The sequence below is a fragment of the Oncorhynchus masou genome, chromosome 21 (assembly GCF_036934945.1).
Source record: "Oncorhynchus masou masou isolate Uvic2021 chromosome 21, UVic_Omas_1.1, whole genome shotgun sequence".
Classification (NCBI taxonomy): domain Eukaryota; kingdom Metazoa; phylum Chordata; class Actinopteri; order Salmoniformes; family Salmonidae; genus Oncorhynchus; species Oncorhynchus masou.
The window spans coordinates 25,685,983-25,703,616 of record NC_088232.1 but is presented as its reverse complement, the minus strand read 5'-3'; positions in this window follow the sequence as shown (position 1 = coordinate 25,703,616).

The following is a 17,634-nucleotide window of genomic DNA, read 5'->3' as shown; positions in this document are numbered from 1 at the left end:
TGTTCGGGCGATGCTCGGCGTTCGACGTCACCTGTCTTCTAGCCATCATTGATCCTTTTTTCATTTTCCATTGGTTTTGTCTTGTCTTCCCACACACCTGTTTTCAATCCCATTCATTACCTGTTGTGTATTTAACCCTCTGTTTCCCCTTATGTCTTTGTCAGAGATTGTTTTTTTGTCAGTGTAGTGTGATTGTTGTATAGGTGCGCGTCGGGTCCTGGTACCCATGTTTGTTTGTTTGTTTTATGTACATTTAGTGTTATGGAGCATACTCCGTGGACTTTATTAAAAGGGCTCCATTTTACACTCCATTTGACTCTCCTGCGCCTGACTTCCCTGCCACCTATTACACCTTTGCATGACCGAATCTCTGACCAATATATGAAGTCAGCAGGAGAGGACACTATGCCCATGGAGCTGAAGGAACGCGTTCCGGAACAAGCGAGGGAGCTTGACGTTATCAGCTCCGTCATGGATCACATTGTCCAGAAAATGGATCGCTGGGAGAGACAGGGAGTTTCTCCAGCAGCACCACCACAACCGGAATCTCCCGTGAACGTTTTTTCCTCTCCGGAATCGAAGATCCATTTATCCCTACCTATGGGATACAACGGAAATACTGCTGGCTGCCAGGGTTTCCTCCTTAAACTGAACTTGTATCTAGCCACTGCCTACCCCAGTACCATCTGACCGTGAGAAGAGTTACGCCCTCGTCTCATGCCTCACCGGGAAAGCCCTGGAATGCGCCAGCGCTGTGTGTAGTAGGGAGGATGCGGCGTTGGACCATTTTGAGGAGTTCACCCGCCAATTCCGGATAGTATTCGATCACCCACCTGAAGGCAAAGCAGCGGGTGAGCTTCTCTATCATCTGAGGCAGGAGACGAGGAGTGCATAGGATTTTGCTTTGGAGTTTAGGACCATGGCTGCAGGCGCTGGATGGAGCGACAGGGCCCTGATCAACCATTACCGTTGTAGTCTACGGGAGGACGTCCGTCGGGAGCTGGCTTGTAGAGACACCACCCTCACCTTCGACCAGCTGGTGGACATGTCCATCAAGCTGGACAAAATGCTGGCTACTCGTGGACGTCTAGATTGGGGTCTGGTTGTTCCATCCTCCCGCACCCTCTCTCGCGAACCTATGGAATTGGGAGGGATGGTGCACAGGGAGACCGGAGGGGGTTCCCGCTCGAGCACCATTCAAGGTCGCAGAGAGCACACTGCTGGTCGGTGCCGGGTTGGTTCCTCTGGGAATAGAGAGGGCAGGCAGGGCATTCTGGCGTCACCCCAGGTGAGTAGGCACCATTCTCATCCAGAGCCCTCTGCTGCACTAATGTTCGTCTCTGCCTCTTTTCCTGATTTTTCACTGCATTCCCAGTATAAGGCGCTAGTAAATTCAGGTGCGGCTGGGAATATCAGTAATAAAAGTCTAGCTCATAGTTTAGGGATCCCTATTGTTCCTGTGGATATGCCTTTCCCTATTCATGCCTTAGATAGTCGACCATTAGGGTCAGGGTTTATCAGGGAGGTAACTGCACCTTTGTGTATGATAACGCAGGAGGGTCACAAGGAGAAGATTAGTCTTTTCCTTATTGATTCTCCTGCATATTCTGTGGTGCTAGGCCTACCCTGGTTAGTTTGTCATAACCCCACTGTTTCTTGGCCACAGAGGGCTCTCACGGGGTGGTCGCGAGAATGCTCAGGTAGGTGTTTTAGGGGTTTCCGTTGGTGCTACTACGGTGGAAAGTCCAGACCAGGTCTCCACCGTGCGTATTCCCCCCGAATATGCCGATTTGGCTCTCGCCTTCTGTAAAAAGAAGGCGACTCAATTACCACCCCATCGACAGGGGGATTGTGCGATGGATCTCCTGGTAGACGCTGCATATCCCAAGAGTCACGTGTATCCCCTGTCGCAAGCGGAGACGGAGGCTATGGAGACATATGTCTCTGAATCCCTGCATCAGGGGTTCATTCAGCCATCCATTTCACCCGTCTTTTCGAGTTTGTTTTTTGTGGAAAAAAAGGATGGCGGTTTACGCCCGTGCATTGATTATCGAGGTCTTAATAAAATCACAGTGAAATATAGTTACCCGCTACCTCTGATCAATACGATTATTGACTTAATGCACGGGGCACGTTTTTTTCACAAAATTTGATCTCAGGAGTGCGTACAATCTGGTGCGTATTAAGAAGGGTGATGAGTGGAAGACGGCATTTACCACCACCTCAGGTCATTATGAGTACCTGGTCATGCCATATGGGTTGATGAATGCTCCATCAATTTTCCAATCATTTGTAGATGAGATCTTCAGGGACCTGCACGGGCAGGGTGTAGTGGTGTATATCGATGATATTCTGATATACTCTGCTACACTCGCCGAGCATGTGTCCCTGGTGTGCAGGGTGCTTGGTCGCCTGTTGGAGCATGATCTATATGTCAAGGCTGAGAAATGCTTGTTTTTCCAACAATCCATCTCCTTCCTAGGGCATTGGATTTCCACTTCAGGAGTGGAGATGGAGAGCGACCGCATTACAGTCATGCGTAATTGGCCGACTCCAACCACGGTAAAGGAGTTGCAGCATTTTTTGGGATTTTCCAATTACTACCGGAGGTTTATCCGGGGTTTTGGTCAGGTGGCAGCTCCCATTACCTCACTGCTAAAGGGGGGCCCAGTGCGCTTGCAGTGGTCGGCTGAGGCGAACAGGGCTTTTGAGCACCTGAAGACTCTGTTTACCTCGGTGCCTGTGCTGGCTCATCCGGATCCCTCTTTGCCATTCATAGTGGAGGTGGACGCATCCGAAGCTGGGATAGGAGCAGTGCTCTCTCAGCGTTCAGGTACCCCACTGAAGCTTCGCCCCTGTGCTTTCTTTTCGAAGAAGCTCAGCCCGGCGGAGCAAAACTGTGATGTGGGGAACCGAGAGCTGTTAGCTGTCGTAGAAGATTTGAAGGTGTGGAGGCATTGGCTTGAGGGGGCTAAACACCCTTTTCTCATCTGGACTGACCACCGCAATCTGGAGTACATCCGGCAGGCGAAGAGATTGAATCCTCGCCAGGCAAGGTGGGCCATGTTTTTCACCCGTTTTGTGTTTACTCTTTCTTACAGACCAGGCTCCCAGAACGTTAAGGCAGACGCATTGTCTCGGCTGTATGACACAGAGGAGCGGTCCATGGATCCCACTCCCATACTCCCAGCTTCGTGTCTGGTGGCGCCTGTAGTGTGGGAGCTGGACGCGGACATTGAGCGGGCGTCACGTGCAGAGCCTTCTCCCCATGAGTGTCCAGCTGGTCGTCTGTACGTTTGTCCGTGACCGATTGATATATTGGGCTCACACGTCACCCTCCTCTGGTCATCCTGGGATAGGTCGGACGATGCGCTGTCTTGAAGGGAGATACTGGTGGCCCACTTTAGCTAAGAAGGGTTTATGTTTCTTCCTGCTCGATGTGCGCCCAGTGCAAGGCTCCTAGACACCTGCCCAGTGGTAAGCTACAACCTCTACCCGTTCCTCAACGGCCGTGGTCGCACCTGTCGGTAGTTCAAAACATGTTTGCAACAAGGCACTAAAGTAATACTGCAAAATATGAGGCAGAGCAATTAACGTTTTGTCATAAATACAAAGTGTTATTTGGAAAAAATCCATTACTAAGTACCACTCTCCATATTTTCAAGCATAGTGGGGGCTGCATCATGTTATGGGTATGCTTGTATTCGTTAAGGGCTGGGGAGTTTTTCAGGATAAAAAAATGAATAGAGGAAAACTGGTTCAGTATACTTTCCACCAGACACTGGGGGATTAATTCACTTTTCAGCAGGAGTTGCTTACCAAGAAGACTGTGAATGTTCCTGGGTGGCTTGAATATGTATGGCAAGAACTGAAATTGGTTGTCTACCAATGATCAACAACCAATTTGACAGAGTTGAAAGAATTTTGAGCAAATGTTGCCTAATCCAGGTGTTGAAAGCTCTTAGAGACTTACCCAGAAATACACACAGCTGTAATCGCTGCCAAAGGTGCTTCTAATCAAATTTTATTTGTCACATACACATGGTTAACGCGAGTGTAGCGAAATGCTTGTGCTTTTAGTTCCTACAGTGCAGTAATTTCTAACAAGTAATCTAACAAATTCACAACAACTACCTTATACACACAGATGTAAAGGGATGGAATAAGAATATGTACATATAAATATATGGAAGAGCAATGGCTGCATGGCATAGACAAGATGCAATAGATGGTATGAAATACAGTATATACATATGAGATGAGTAATGTAGGATATGTAAACATTATTAAAGTGATACCTTTATTAAATCCATTTATAAAAAAGTGTCCAGTATGTTGGCAGCAGCCTCTCTATGTTAGTGGTGGCTGTTTAGCAGTCTGAGAGCCTTGAGATGGAAGCTGTTTTCAGTCTCTCGGTCCCAGCTTTGATGCAGCTGTACTGACCGTGCCTTCTAGATGATAGCGGGGTGAACAGGCAGTGGCTCGGGTTGTTGTTGTCCTTGATGATCTTTTTACCTTCCTGTGAGGTTAGATGCTGTAGATGTCCTGGAAGGCAGGTAGTTTGCCCCCGGTGATGCGTTGTGCAGACCGCACTACCCTCTGGATGAGGGCGGTGCAGTTGCTGTACCAGGCAGTGATACAGCCCAACAGGGTGCTCTCGATTGTGCATCTGTAAAGGTTTGTTAGGGATTTATGTGACAAGCCACATTTCTTCAGCCTCCTGAGGTTGAAGAGGAGCTGTTGTGCCTTCCTCACCATGCTGTTTGTGTGGATGGACCATTTCAGTTTGTCCGTGATGTGCATGCTGAGGAACTTAAAAAACTTTACACCTCTCTACTACTGTCCTGTCAATGTGGATAGGGGGGTGCTCCCTCTGCTGTTTCCTGAAGTTCACGATCATCTCCTTTGTTTGATGTTGAGTGAGAGGTTGTTATCCTGACACCACACTCTGAGTGCCCTTACCTCCTCCCTATGAGCCTCAAGATATTGACTTAGGGGTGTGAGTACTTATGGAACATGTTTTCACTTTGTCATTATGGGGTATTGTGTGTAGATCGGTGAGATTTAATCAATTTTGAATTCATACTGTAACACAGCACAATTTAGAATAAGTCAAGGGGTATGAATACTGTCTGAAGGCACAGTATCTGACATGATTGCAGTGGAAGGAGGCAGATGTGTCTCACTGGCGACCGTTTACAAGGCTGTCATCGATCAGGTCAAGCAAACAAATTTTAATCAGTTGTTAAACCACCCTGCAACCTCAGTAGAAAGTAATCTCCAGACCTACTGTCTGTTCAAGAATACATGAAGCTGCCAATCACACGAGGAAGACTGCGATGGTGAACCTCGGTAGAGACAATTATGTTGGCATCACCACCAATTGTTGGACAGCTCATCATAGAAGTTACATAGGGGTCACATCGCTCTGGATAGATGAAGAAACCCTGGAGAGAAGATCCGCTGCACATGCTTGCAAGAGGTTGGAGGGTCCCACACCTTCAACGTGCTTGCAGGTGCCTTTGATGACATCCATTGTGCATATAGGATCAGGGAGAAAGTGGTAAGAACCACAACTGACAGTCGATTGAACTTCATTGACGCATTCAAGGTTTTTGGTGAGCAGAACTAAGCAGAAGTAGTGGAAGCACCAGACCCAGCTGCAGAAGAGACTGCAGAGCAGGTTGAGAGTACCAAAACACATTTTCCATACTGGAAGACAATAGTGGCCTAGAGTATCAACTCCCTTAGCATCAGCGGTGTGCGTGTCACCTGCTGAACCTCATTTCAATGGCAGATTCTGTCCTGGCAGAAGGGAATAGTGACTGCTACAAATGGTTGTCCAATTCAGCCTTTTCTAAATGCCAAGCAGTATGGAATAAAACTTGGCGGTCAATCTTGGCTGCTGAAGTTGTAGAGCAGTGGTCACCAGCTGGTCGATCGCATTCCTAGTCGATTGCCAAACATTTCTGTAAAAAACCTAATGACAAAGCCTTGTGTTCCTATTTATATTTATTTTCTAGTGCCGTTGGTGGTAGTTGCACCCGATTCCGCTGGCGTGCGTGCCGGGTAGGCAAAGTCTTCCCATACTGAAACATTTCATGTGTCTGAAGGTACAAACTCTGCCTTCCTGGTTGGCACAGTGAGAAAATCAAGTGCACTATATGCCTACCATTGGCCAATCAGATGGCTCAGATTTCAATATCTGCAGTAAGGTTGCAGGCATAAAAGAAAGCAAAAGCAAAATTGATACTCAGAACTTTTAAAACCATGAGTAGAGAGACTGTCAACAAATACAGCAAAGTGCAGTTGTTTTTATGAGTGAGTTCATGTTTAAGTTCTAACTCAGCAACATCATATATAAGTGTATTCAACACTTATATAACCTGCTCTGTAGCTGTAATGAATAAGTAGGAAAGTGTATCGATAGGCTTGCGTTGTTATTATTAGCGTCTTGGGTCTTTTTTTTTTCAAGAAATGGTTCACTATCTGTTCATAGGCGTAATAACATTAATTTGTTGGATGAGTTTCTCTATCAGCTGGTGTCCCTTTTTGGTCAGTGTCAGCGGAGGAACAGGAGAGCAGAGGGAAAGGCGGACCCTCACTCAGCAGCTCTTTCCCTGCTCTGAGACTGACCATCAGATGCATGCACCATCAGCCCAGTAAAATAAAAAGCAAACAATTTAAATGCACGCTCACTCAGTGGATCTATTACCAGTGTGATCATATAGCCTACCTAAAAATCGGAAATATAATTATAAAAAATGGTCCGAACAACAATGCACTGGCAGGGCAATTCAAGCAAAGCCAATATGTTGTGATAATGTATTGGGCCTATAGCCTACTGCACAAACATTATTGGCACGGTACGGTTTTGAATATGTTAGGTTAAACAAAGTCTATGCAACACTATCTGGGATATGTGGGACGCTCGCCTCCCACCTGGCCAAAAGCCAGGGAAAATGCAGAGCGCCAAATTCAAATAAATTACTATAAAAATCTAACTTTCATTAAATCACACATGCAAGATAGCAAATAAAAGCTACACTTGTTGTGAATCCAGCCAACATGACAGATTTCGAAAGCAAACGATGCTATTATCTGAGGATAGCACCTCCGTAAACAAAGAGAGAAACCATATTTCAACCCTGCAGGAGCTACACAAAACGCAAAAATATAATTCATGCCTTACTTTTGACGATCAATATATATCCAAAATGTACAATTATTTGGCTTGTTTGATCCAGAAAAACACCGGTTCCAACTTGCTCAACGTGACTACAAAATATCTCAAAAGTTACCTGTAAACTTTGCCAAAACATTTCAAACTACTTTTGTCATACAACTTTAGGTAACACATTTTTAATGTAAATAATCGATAAAATTGAAGACGTGAAGATCTGTGTTCAATACAGGAAGAAAACAATCTGAAGCATGCTTTCTGGTCACGCGCCTCTATCTAACAGTACACTTCAAGTGACCCTCATTCAAGATGGCCGTACTTCGTCATTACACAAAGGAATAACCTCAACCAATTTCAAAGACTATTGACATCCAATGGAAGCGATAGGAACTGAAAGAAGGTCTCTTATAAATCTGGATTCCTATTGAAAAGAGTGACCTCAAAAACAAACATCTGAATGGTTTGCCCTCGGGGTTTCGCCTGTTAAATAAGTTCTGTTATACTTACAGACATGATTCAAACAGTTTTAGAAACTTATGAGTGTTTTCTATCCAAATCTACTAATAATATGCATTCTGGGAAGCAAACAGTTGAATTTGGGCATGCAATTTCATCCGGACATTAAAATACTGCCCCGTCACCAAGAAGTTAAATCATGTAAACAAAAATCTGAGCGGTAGATGTTGGCTTTCAATTTGACTCCGGAAAGTGATCTTGACTTTTTTGACCACTGTTGTAGAGGATGAGTGTGCCCCTCCTCAAGAAACCAACACTCGACTCATCTAATGTCAAAAACTATATACCTGTATCCCTTCTTTCTTTTCTTTCCAAACCACTTGAGCATGCTGTCTCTGATCAACTTTGTCATTATCTCTCTCAGAATGATCTTTTTGACCGTAACCAGTCAGGATTCAAGGTGGGTCACTCAACCAAAATTGCTCTTCTTTGTGTCACGGAGGCTCTCCGCACTGCCAAAGCCGACTCTCTCCTCTGTTCTCATCCTACTAGATCTATCCGCTACTAAACCATCAGCTCCTCCTGTCCACTCTCTCAAGGCTGGGCATCTCAGGCTATGCACAGTCTTGTATTGCATCCTACCCGGCAGGCCGCTCATACCAGGTGACGTGGAGAGGATCTGTGTCTGCACCACGTTCTCTCACTACTGGTGTCCCCCACCGCTTGGTTCTAGGCCCTCTCCTCTTCTTGCTATACCCCAAGTAGCTCAGCTCCGTCATATCCTCATATGGTCTCTCCTATCATTGTTATGTGGATGACACTCAACTACTTTTATCCTTCCCCCTTCTGACACCCAGGTGGCGACATGCATCTCTGCGTGCCTGGCAGATATCTCAACTTGGATGTTGGCCAACCACCTCAAGCTCAACCTTGACAAGATGGAACTGCTCTTCCTTCATGGAAAAGTCTGCCTTCTCAAAGACCTCTCCTTCACGGTTGACAACTCCAGTGTTGCCTTCCCATAGTGCAAAGAACCTTGGTGTAACACTGGACACCCTGTCATGCTCTGCATGTATTAGTGGCACATTGTCGAGTGAAAGAAAATTGAGCTGGAGTCTTAATCTGCAAACATCAAGTAAATAAAAACTTTGACCTTGAACAGTTACAAATACTTCTGTATTGGGAAACTAATATTTCCATAGACCTAATAGGAAAACACTGGCATGGCTGTGATTCTCAGTCTACAGCGCTATTGACACTGGGAAGGCAATGCAACGGAGGTAGCACAGCAATGGATGCAAGCAAGCACATTTAAGGATTAAGGCTGGATCTGTAAGGTTCAATGGTAGAAACTCCACAGTGTTATAATAAATAATGGCTTTTTTATTCACAGCCAAAAGCAAAAGTCCCAGTTCAATATTGTGGCTCGTAGGCTTACTGACATACTACTACACCATATGAAATGAGATTCACTGCGAGTTCTATCTAGAGCAGGCCTGGACAACTCCTTGGGGGCCTGATTTGGTGTCACACTTTTGCACTAGTCCCAGCTAACACACCTGACTCCAATCAACTAATCATGATCTTCAGTTTAGAATGCAATTAGTTTAAATCAGCTGTGTTTGCTAGGGATGGGGGAAAAGTGTGACACAAATCAGGCCCCCGAGGACTGGAATTGCCCAGGCTTGATCTAGAGGGCTTGTCTCTCTGATCTCAATGCCAAAACATGCACAACACTATTCCTATGTAGTCCCTATTGGCCTGTCCCATAATGGAGTGTTGATTAACAACGCATTCATATCTTTATGTACACACACTGCTCAAAAAAATAAAGGGAACACTTAAACAACACAATGTAACTCCAAGTCAATCACACTGCTGTGAAATCAAACTGTCCACTTAGGAAGCAACACTGATTGTTCACCCCGCTATCATCCAGAAGGTGAGGTCAGTACAGGTGCATCAAAGCTGGGACCGAGAGACTGAAAAACAGCTTCTATCTCAAGGCCATCAGACTGTTAACCTCTTACATCTATGGGGGCGCTATTTCATTTTTGGATGAAAAACGTTCCCGTTTTAAACAAGATATTTTGTCACAAAAAGATGCTCGACTATGCATATAATTGATAGCTTTCGAAAGAAAACACTCTGACGTGTCCAAAACTACCAAGATATTCTCTGTGCGTGCCCTAGAACGTGAGCTTCAGGCAAAACCAAGATGAGATGGCATCCAGGAAATGAGCAGGATTTTTGAGGCTCTGTTTTCCATTGTCTCCTTATATGGCTGTGAATGCGAGAGGAATGAGCCTGCCCTTTCTGTCGTTTCCCCAAGGTGTCTGGAGCATTGTGACGTATTTGTAGGCAGATCATTGGAAGATTGACCATAAGAGACCACATTTACCAGGTGTCCGCCCGGTGTCCTGCGCCGAAATTGGTGCGCAAAAGTCACCTGCCAGTATTTTTCCATGGGAGGAAAGCAAGCTTCCACGAACTGCATATCAATGAAGAGATATGTGAAAAAACACCTTGAGGATTGATTCCAAACAACGTTTGCCATGTTTCGGTCGATATTATGTAGTTAATCCGGAAAAAGTTTTACGTTGTAGGTGACTGAATTTTCGGTTCGTTTCGGTAGCCAGACGCAATGTAGAAAACGGAACGATTTCTCCTACACACAGACGCTTTCAGGAAAAACTGCGCATTTGGTATGTAACTGAGAGTCTCCTCATTGAAAACATCAGAAGCTCTTCAAAGGTAAATGATTTTATTTATTTGGTTATCTGGTTTTTGTGAAAATGTTGCGTGCTAATTGCTACTCAAAATGCTATGCTAGCTTTGCATACTACACACTGACTCAACTCTAGTCACTTCAATAATGGGAATTGATGGGAAAGGATGTAAAATATATCACTAGCCACTTTAAACAATGCTACCTAATATAATGTTTACATACCCTACATTATTCATCTCATATGTATACGTATATACTGTACTCTATCATCTACTGCATCCTTATGTAATACATGTATCACTAGCCACTTTAACTATGCCACTTTGTTTACATACTCATCTCATATGTATATACAGTACTCGATACCATCTACTGTATCTTGCCTATGCTGCTCTGCACCATCACTCATTCATATCTTTATGTACATATTCTATCCCCTTACACTGTGTATAAGATATTCGTTTTGGAATTGTTAGTTAGATTACTTGTTGGTTATTACTGCATTGTCGGAACTGGAAGCACAAGCATTTCGCTACACTCGCATTAACATCTGCTAACCATGTGTATGTGACAAATAAAATTTGATTTGATTGACAATAAATTCCACATGCTGTTCTGCAAATGGAATAGACAACAGGTGGCAATTCTAGGCAATTAGCAAGACACCTCCAATAAAGGAGTGGTTCTGCAGGTGGTACCACAGACCACTTCTCAGTTCCTATGCTTCCTGGCTGATGTTTTGGTCACTTTTGAATGCTGGCTGCGCTTTCACTCTAGTGGTAGCATGAGACAGAGTCTACAACTCAAACAAGTGGCTCAGGTAGTGCAGCTCATCCAGGATGGAACATCAATGCGAGCTGTGGCAAGAAGGTTTGCTGTGTCTGTCAGCGTAGTGTCAAGAGCATGGAGGCACTACCAGGAGACAGGCCAGTATATCAGGAGACGTGGAGGAGGCCGTAGGAGGGCAACAATCCAGCAGCAAGACCGCTACCTCCGCCTTTGTGCAAGGAGGAGCACTGCCAAAGCCCTGCAAAATGACCTCCAGCAGGCCACAAATGTGCATGTGTCTGCTCAAAAGGTCAGAAACAGACTCCATGAGGGTGGTATGAGGGCCCAACGTCCACAGGTGGGGGTTATGCTTACAGCCCAACACCGTGCAGGACGTTTGGCATTTGCCAGAGAACACCAAGATTGGCAAATTCGCCACTGGCGCCCTGTGCTCTTCACAGATGAAAGCAGGTACACACTGAGCACATGTGACAGGCGTGACAGTCTGGAGATGACGTGGAGAACGTTCTGCTGCCTGCAACATCCTCCAGCATGACCGGTTTGGCGGTGGGTCAGTCATGGTGTGGGGTGGCATTTCTTTGGGGGGAAGCACAGCCCTCCATGTGCTCGCCAGAGGTAACCTGACATTAGGTGCCGAGATGAGATCCTCAGACCCCTTGTGAGACCATATGCTGGTGCGGTTGGCCCTGGGTTACTCCTAATGCAAGACCATGCTAGACCTCATGTGGCTGGAGTGTGTCAGCAGTTCCTGCAAGAGGAAGGCATTGTTGCTATGGCCTGGCCCGCCCGTTCCCCAGAGCTGAATCCAATTGAGCACATCTGGGACATCACGTCTCGCTCCATCCACCAACGCCACGTTGCACCACAGACTGTCCAGGAGTTGGCGGATGCTTTAGTCCAGGTCTGGGAGGAGATCCCTCAGGAGAGCATCCGCCACCTCATCAGGAGCATGCCCAGGCGTTGTAGGGAGGTCATACAGGCACGTGGAGGCCACACACACTACTGAGCCTCATTTTGACTTGTTTTAAGGACATTACATCAAAGTTGGATCAGCCTGTAGTGTGGTTTTCCACTTTAATTTGGAGTGTGACTCCAAATCCAGACCTCAATGGGTTGATAAATTTGATTTCCATTGATCATTTTTGTGAGATGTTGTTGTCAGCACATTCAACTATGTAAAGAAAAAAGTATTTAATAAGAATATTTCATTCATTCAGATCCAGGATGTGTTATTTTAGTGTTCCCTTTATTTTTTTGAGCAGTGTATATATATTAAACTCTACCCTACCCTGCATGGGCCCTACAGTGGCTTGCAAATGTGTTCACCCCAATTGGCATTTTTACTATTTTGTTGCCTTACAACCTGGAATTAAAATATATTTTGGGGGGGGGGGTTGTATCATTTGATATTCACAATTGTTTTTTTCTTGTGAAACAATCTAGAAATATGACAAAAGCATGCATAACTATTCATCCCCCCAAAGTCAATACTTTGTAGAGCCATCTTTTGCGGTATGTCTCTATACGCTTTGCACATCTAGCCACTGGGATTTTTGCCCATTCTTCAAGGCAAAACTGGTGTACAGCAATCTTTAAGTCATACCACAGATTCTCAATTGGATTGAGGTCTGGGCTTTGACTAGGCCATTCCATGACATTTACATGTTTCCCCTTAAACCACTCGAGTGTTGCTTTAGCAGTATGCTTAGGGTCATTGTCCTGCTGGTAGGTGAACTTCTGTCCTAGTTGCAAATCTCTGGAAGACAAACAGGTTTCCCTCAATCATTTCCCTGTATTTAGCGCCATCCATCATTCCTTAAATTCTGGCCAGTTTCCCTGTCCCTGCTGATGAAAACATCCCCACAGCATGATGCTGCCACCACCATGCTTCACTGTGGGGATGGTGTCTCGAGTGATGAGAGGTGTGGGATTTGTGCCAGACGTAGCGTATTCCTTGATTGCCAAAAAACTAAATTGTAGTCTCATCTGACCAGAGTACCTTCTTCCATATGTTTGGGGAGTCTCCCACATGGCTTTTGGCGAACACCAAACGTGTTTGCTTATTTTTTGCTTTAAGCAATGGCTTTTTTCTGGTCACTCTTATGTAAAACTCAGCTCTGTGGAGTGTATGGCTTAAAGTGGTCCTATGGACAGATACTCCAATCTCTGCTTTGGAGCTTTGCAGCTCCTTTAGGGTTCATCTTTGGTCTCTTTGTTGCCCTCATACCCTCCTTGCCTGGTCCGTGCGTTTTGGTGGGCGACCCTCAATTGGCAGGTTTGTTGTGGTGCCATATTCTTTCCATTTTTTAATAATGGATATAATGGTGCTTTGTGGGATGTTCAAAGTTATTTTTTCATAACCCAACCCTGATCTGTACTTCTCCACAACTTTGTCCCTGACCTGTTTGGAGAGCTCCTTGGTCTTCATGGTTCCGCTTGCTTGGTGGTGCCTGTTACGTTCCCCAGGATCTGTGTTGTTTTCGGTTTGTGTGTGTGTATATGTTTCAGGATTGCTTCCAAGCAGCTGATTGGTCGGCCCCATTACAGATTGGCACACTGACCCCGCCCTCTCATCAGAAGATACAGCTGTCTGCAATTACCGACTCTTTCTGCCACTTGAAAAGCCAGTGTTCCTTTTTTAGGGGAGAGCTTCTTTGATGTCCTGTGTTGGTTGTTGCCCAGCATATGTCATTGTAAAGTATGTTGTAGCCGATCCTGCAGAGGTATGTGGATGTGTTTTGCAAGGCACTGTACATCTGTGTTTCAGGACCAGAGCTCGTTTTGTGCTGACGATACGTTTGAGGGTTGATCAGTCCCCCAGCCATTAGCTTGTCTCCATCTCTGCTCTCCACATAATCCCACTCACCACCACATCGCATTCACATTTTACTGCAATGTAAACATCACTCAGGGTCATCACAGAGCCCTTTAACCCCTTTAACTTCTTGAAACTCCCCACCCCGGATCCGGGTTTGTGACTAAAGCCTCAGGCTCATTAGCATAACGCAACGTTAACGATTTCTGAAAATCGCAAATAAAATGAAAATAATGCGTCTGCTCTCAAGCTTAGCCTTTTCTTAACAACACTGTCATCTCAGATTTTCAAAATATGCTTTTGAACCATAGAAATTGACTAATTTGTGTAAGAGTATGCAAAGCTAGCATAGCATTTTGAGTAGCATGTAGCACGCAACATTTTCACAAAAACCAGATAACCAAATAAATAAAATCATTTACCTTTGAAGAGCTTCTGATGTTTTCAATGAGGAGACTCTCAGTTACATACCAAATGCGCAGTGTTTCCTGAAAGCGTCTGTGTGTAGGAGAAATCGTTCCGTTTTCTACATTGCGTCTGGCTACCGAAACGAACCGAAAATTCAGTCACCTACAACGTAAAACTTTTTCCGGATTAACTACATAATATCGACCGAAACATGGCAAACGTTGTTTGGAATCAATCCTCAAGGTGTTTTTTCACATATCTCTTCATTGACATGCAGTTCGTGGAAGCTTGCTTTCCTCTCTGTATCGCATGGAAAAATACTGGCAGGTGACTTTTGCGCACCAATTTCGGCGCAGGACACCGGGCGGACACCTGGTAAATGTGGTCTCTTATGGTCAATCTTCCAATGATCTGCCCACAAATACGTCACAATGCTGCAGACACCTTGGGGAAACGACAGAAAAGGTTGACTCACTCCTCTCGCATTCACAGCCATATAAGGAGACAATGGAAAACAGAGCCTCAAAAATCCTTGTCATTTCCTGGATGCCATCTCATCTTGGTTTTGCCTGAAGCTCACGTTCTAGGGCACGCACAGAGAATATCTTTGTATTTCTGGACACGTCAGAGTGTTTTCTTTCGAATGGTAGCAATTATATGCATAGTCGAGCATCTTTTTGTGACAAAATATCTTGTTTAAAACGGGAACGTTTTTCATCCAAAAATGAAATAGCGCCCCCATAGATGTAAGAGGTTAACTCTGTCATAATTGTTTTCTATGGCATTTCACGTTTCTCCTATCCCTCTCAAAAAATCACATTTGTATCACTATCTCCATCTGTCTCTCATTAAAATCCAGATCCTCTTACAAAGAGTTTGTGTTTGCAAGGTCTGGGATTCTAGATATTATATTTTGATGTATGAAGTCTTTAAAATGTATTTGTATTCACAGTATATGAGAAGATATTGCATTTGGGTTTAGTGATATGTCTTGGACAAATGAGCTGACCCCCCCTTGATCATTTGGGATGTATTGAGTTATCATGAGAACCATATAAAACATACTTCTAAGGCCTTAAGGAGGCACCATCCCAGACAATAAAATTGAAATAAGGACCCTGGAAAAAGACAAAGAAAATTGTCAAATCAACCCACTGCCATGTAAAAGCCTGATACTTTCAAACTGTAAAGAGACACTGTAGTGAAACTGTCACTTCCAAATCATATCACTGTCATCACCATCTCCACATCATCTCAACAATTTTAGATGTTATTTCTCATGTAATACAATTGACATTTTGTACCAAATGAGCCAGCAAGAGAGCAACAGTTGTACTTTGGAAATACACACAATGAAACATTATCAGAAATATTAAGGTTTGTTCTTATGTAACAATTTATGGATGAAATAGAAAATAGAACAATGTCTAAGGTGGCAGCCTGAAAAGTAATAAAGTAAGTAAGTAATAAACACATGCATGGGTCAACGATGTCATTTGAGGTCAATAACTACCGCCCTCATTGCCATTGTATCCTGACAAGTACAGCTAGTAGCATATGGTCCTTCACTGGATAAAACTACTGGTGCTAGCCTTCGGAATCACATTGTACTGTACACAGAGTGTACAAAACAATGAGACCACCTTCCTAATATGTGACTTGCTCTTTCATAATCAGTCACCACATCATCAACAAACTATCATGGTGCAAACACACCAAGACAGTCTTGAAGAGGGCATGACCAAACCTATTCCCCCTCAGGAGACTGAAAAGATGGGTCCTCAGATCCTCAAAAAGTTATACAGGTGCACCATTGAGAGCATCCTGACTGGTTGCATCACTGCCTGGTATGACAACTGCTTGGCCTCCGACCACAAGGCACTAGAGTGGATAGTGCGTACGTCCCAGTACATCACTGTGGCCAAGCTTCCTGCCGTTCAGGACCTCCATACCAGGTGGTGTTAGAAAAATTCCCTAAAAATGGTCAAAGACTACAGCCACCCTAGTCATAGACTGTTCTCTCTGCTACCTCACGGCAAGCAGTACCGGAGCGACAAGTCTATGTCCAAAAGGCTTCTCAACAGCTTCTACCCCCCTCCCCTTTTACGCTGCTGCTAATCTCTGGTTATTATCTATGCATAGTCACTTTAACTCTACCTACATGTACATATTACCTCAATTACCTCGACTAACCTGTGCCCCCCGCACATTGACTCTGTACCGGGACCCCCTGTATTTAGCCTCGCTACTATTATTATACTGCTGTTCTTTAACTGTTTGTTATTTTTATTTTTTTTACCAAACTCTTATTTTTCTTAACTGCATTGTTGGTTAAGGGCTTGCAAGTAAGCATTTCACAGTAATCTGTTGTTTTCGGCACGTGATAAATAACATTTTATTTGATTTAGGTCAGCACCCGTTTGCTGGCGAGACAACCACCACACCACTTTTTCCTTGGAGCCACACCATGGTCCTTGTAGAACTTTATCACTGCAGTCAGCTTTTTGTAGAAAGTCTGAAATCAGAAAATGCATTATTTAAAACATTCCTTTATTAATATGTGCTGAAAGGCACAATGCATTCTCAGCTCTTTTATTTCTATTCATGATAGAGCCTACTACTAATTCTTTCTTAAATACCTCATGAACTTTGTATTACTGTTGCAGCCCCAATAATAAAAGAAAACATACATGTGTAGGAACTTGAATGATCCTCTTCAGATTTGCATTTCACATGCTGGCTGTCAAGGGAATATTACGTCCACTGATGTTTACTTTATTTTCGTTTACTCCTTTTCGAGCTGACAGTTTCCTTGGAGATGTTCATGGAAACAGCAATCTTGTCAATGAGCACAAGATGTTTTTCATGTAAAACTAAAGTATTTAGACCCCTTGAATTTTTCCACATTTTGCTAGGTTACAGCCTCATTCTAAAATGGATTAAATACCCCATAATGACAAATCAAAAACAGGTTTTTGGAAATTTCTATGCAGATTCAGACACTTTACTCAGAACTTTGTTGAAGCACCTTTGGCAGTGATTAAAGCCTTGAGTCTTCTTGGGTATGATGCTACAAGCTTGGGACACCAGTAGTTGGGGAGTTTCTCACATTCTTCTCTGCAGATCCTCTCAAGCTCTTTCAAGTTGGATAGGGAACAGATATTTTCAGGTCTCTCCAGAGATGTTTGATCGGGTTCAAATCCGGGCTATGGCCGGGGCACTCAAGGGACATTCAGAGACTTGTCCCAATGC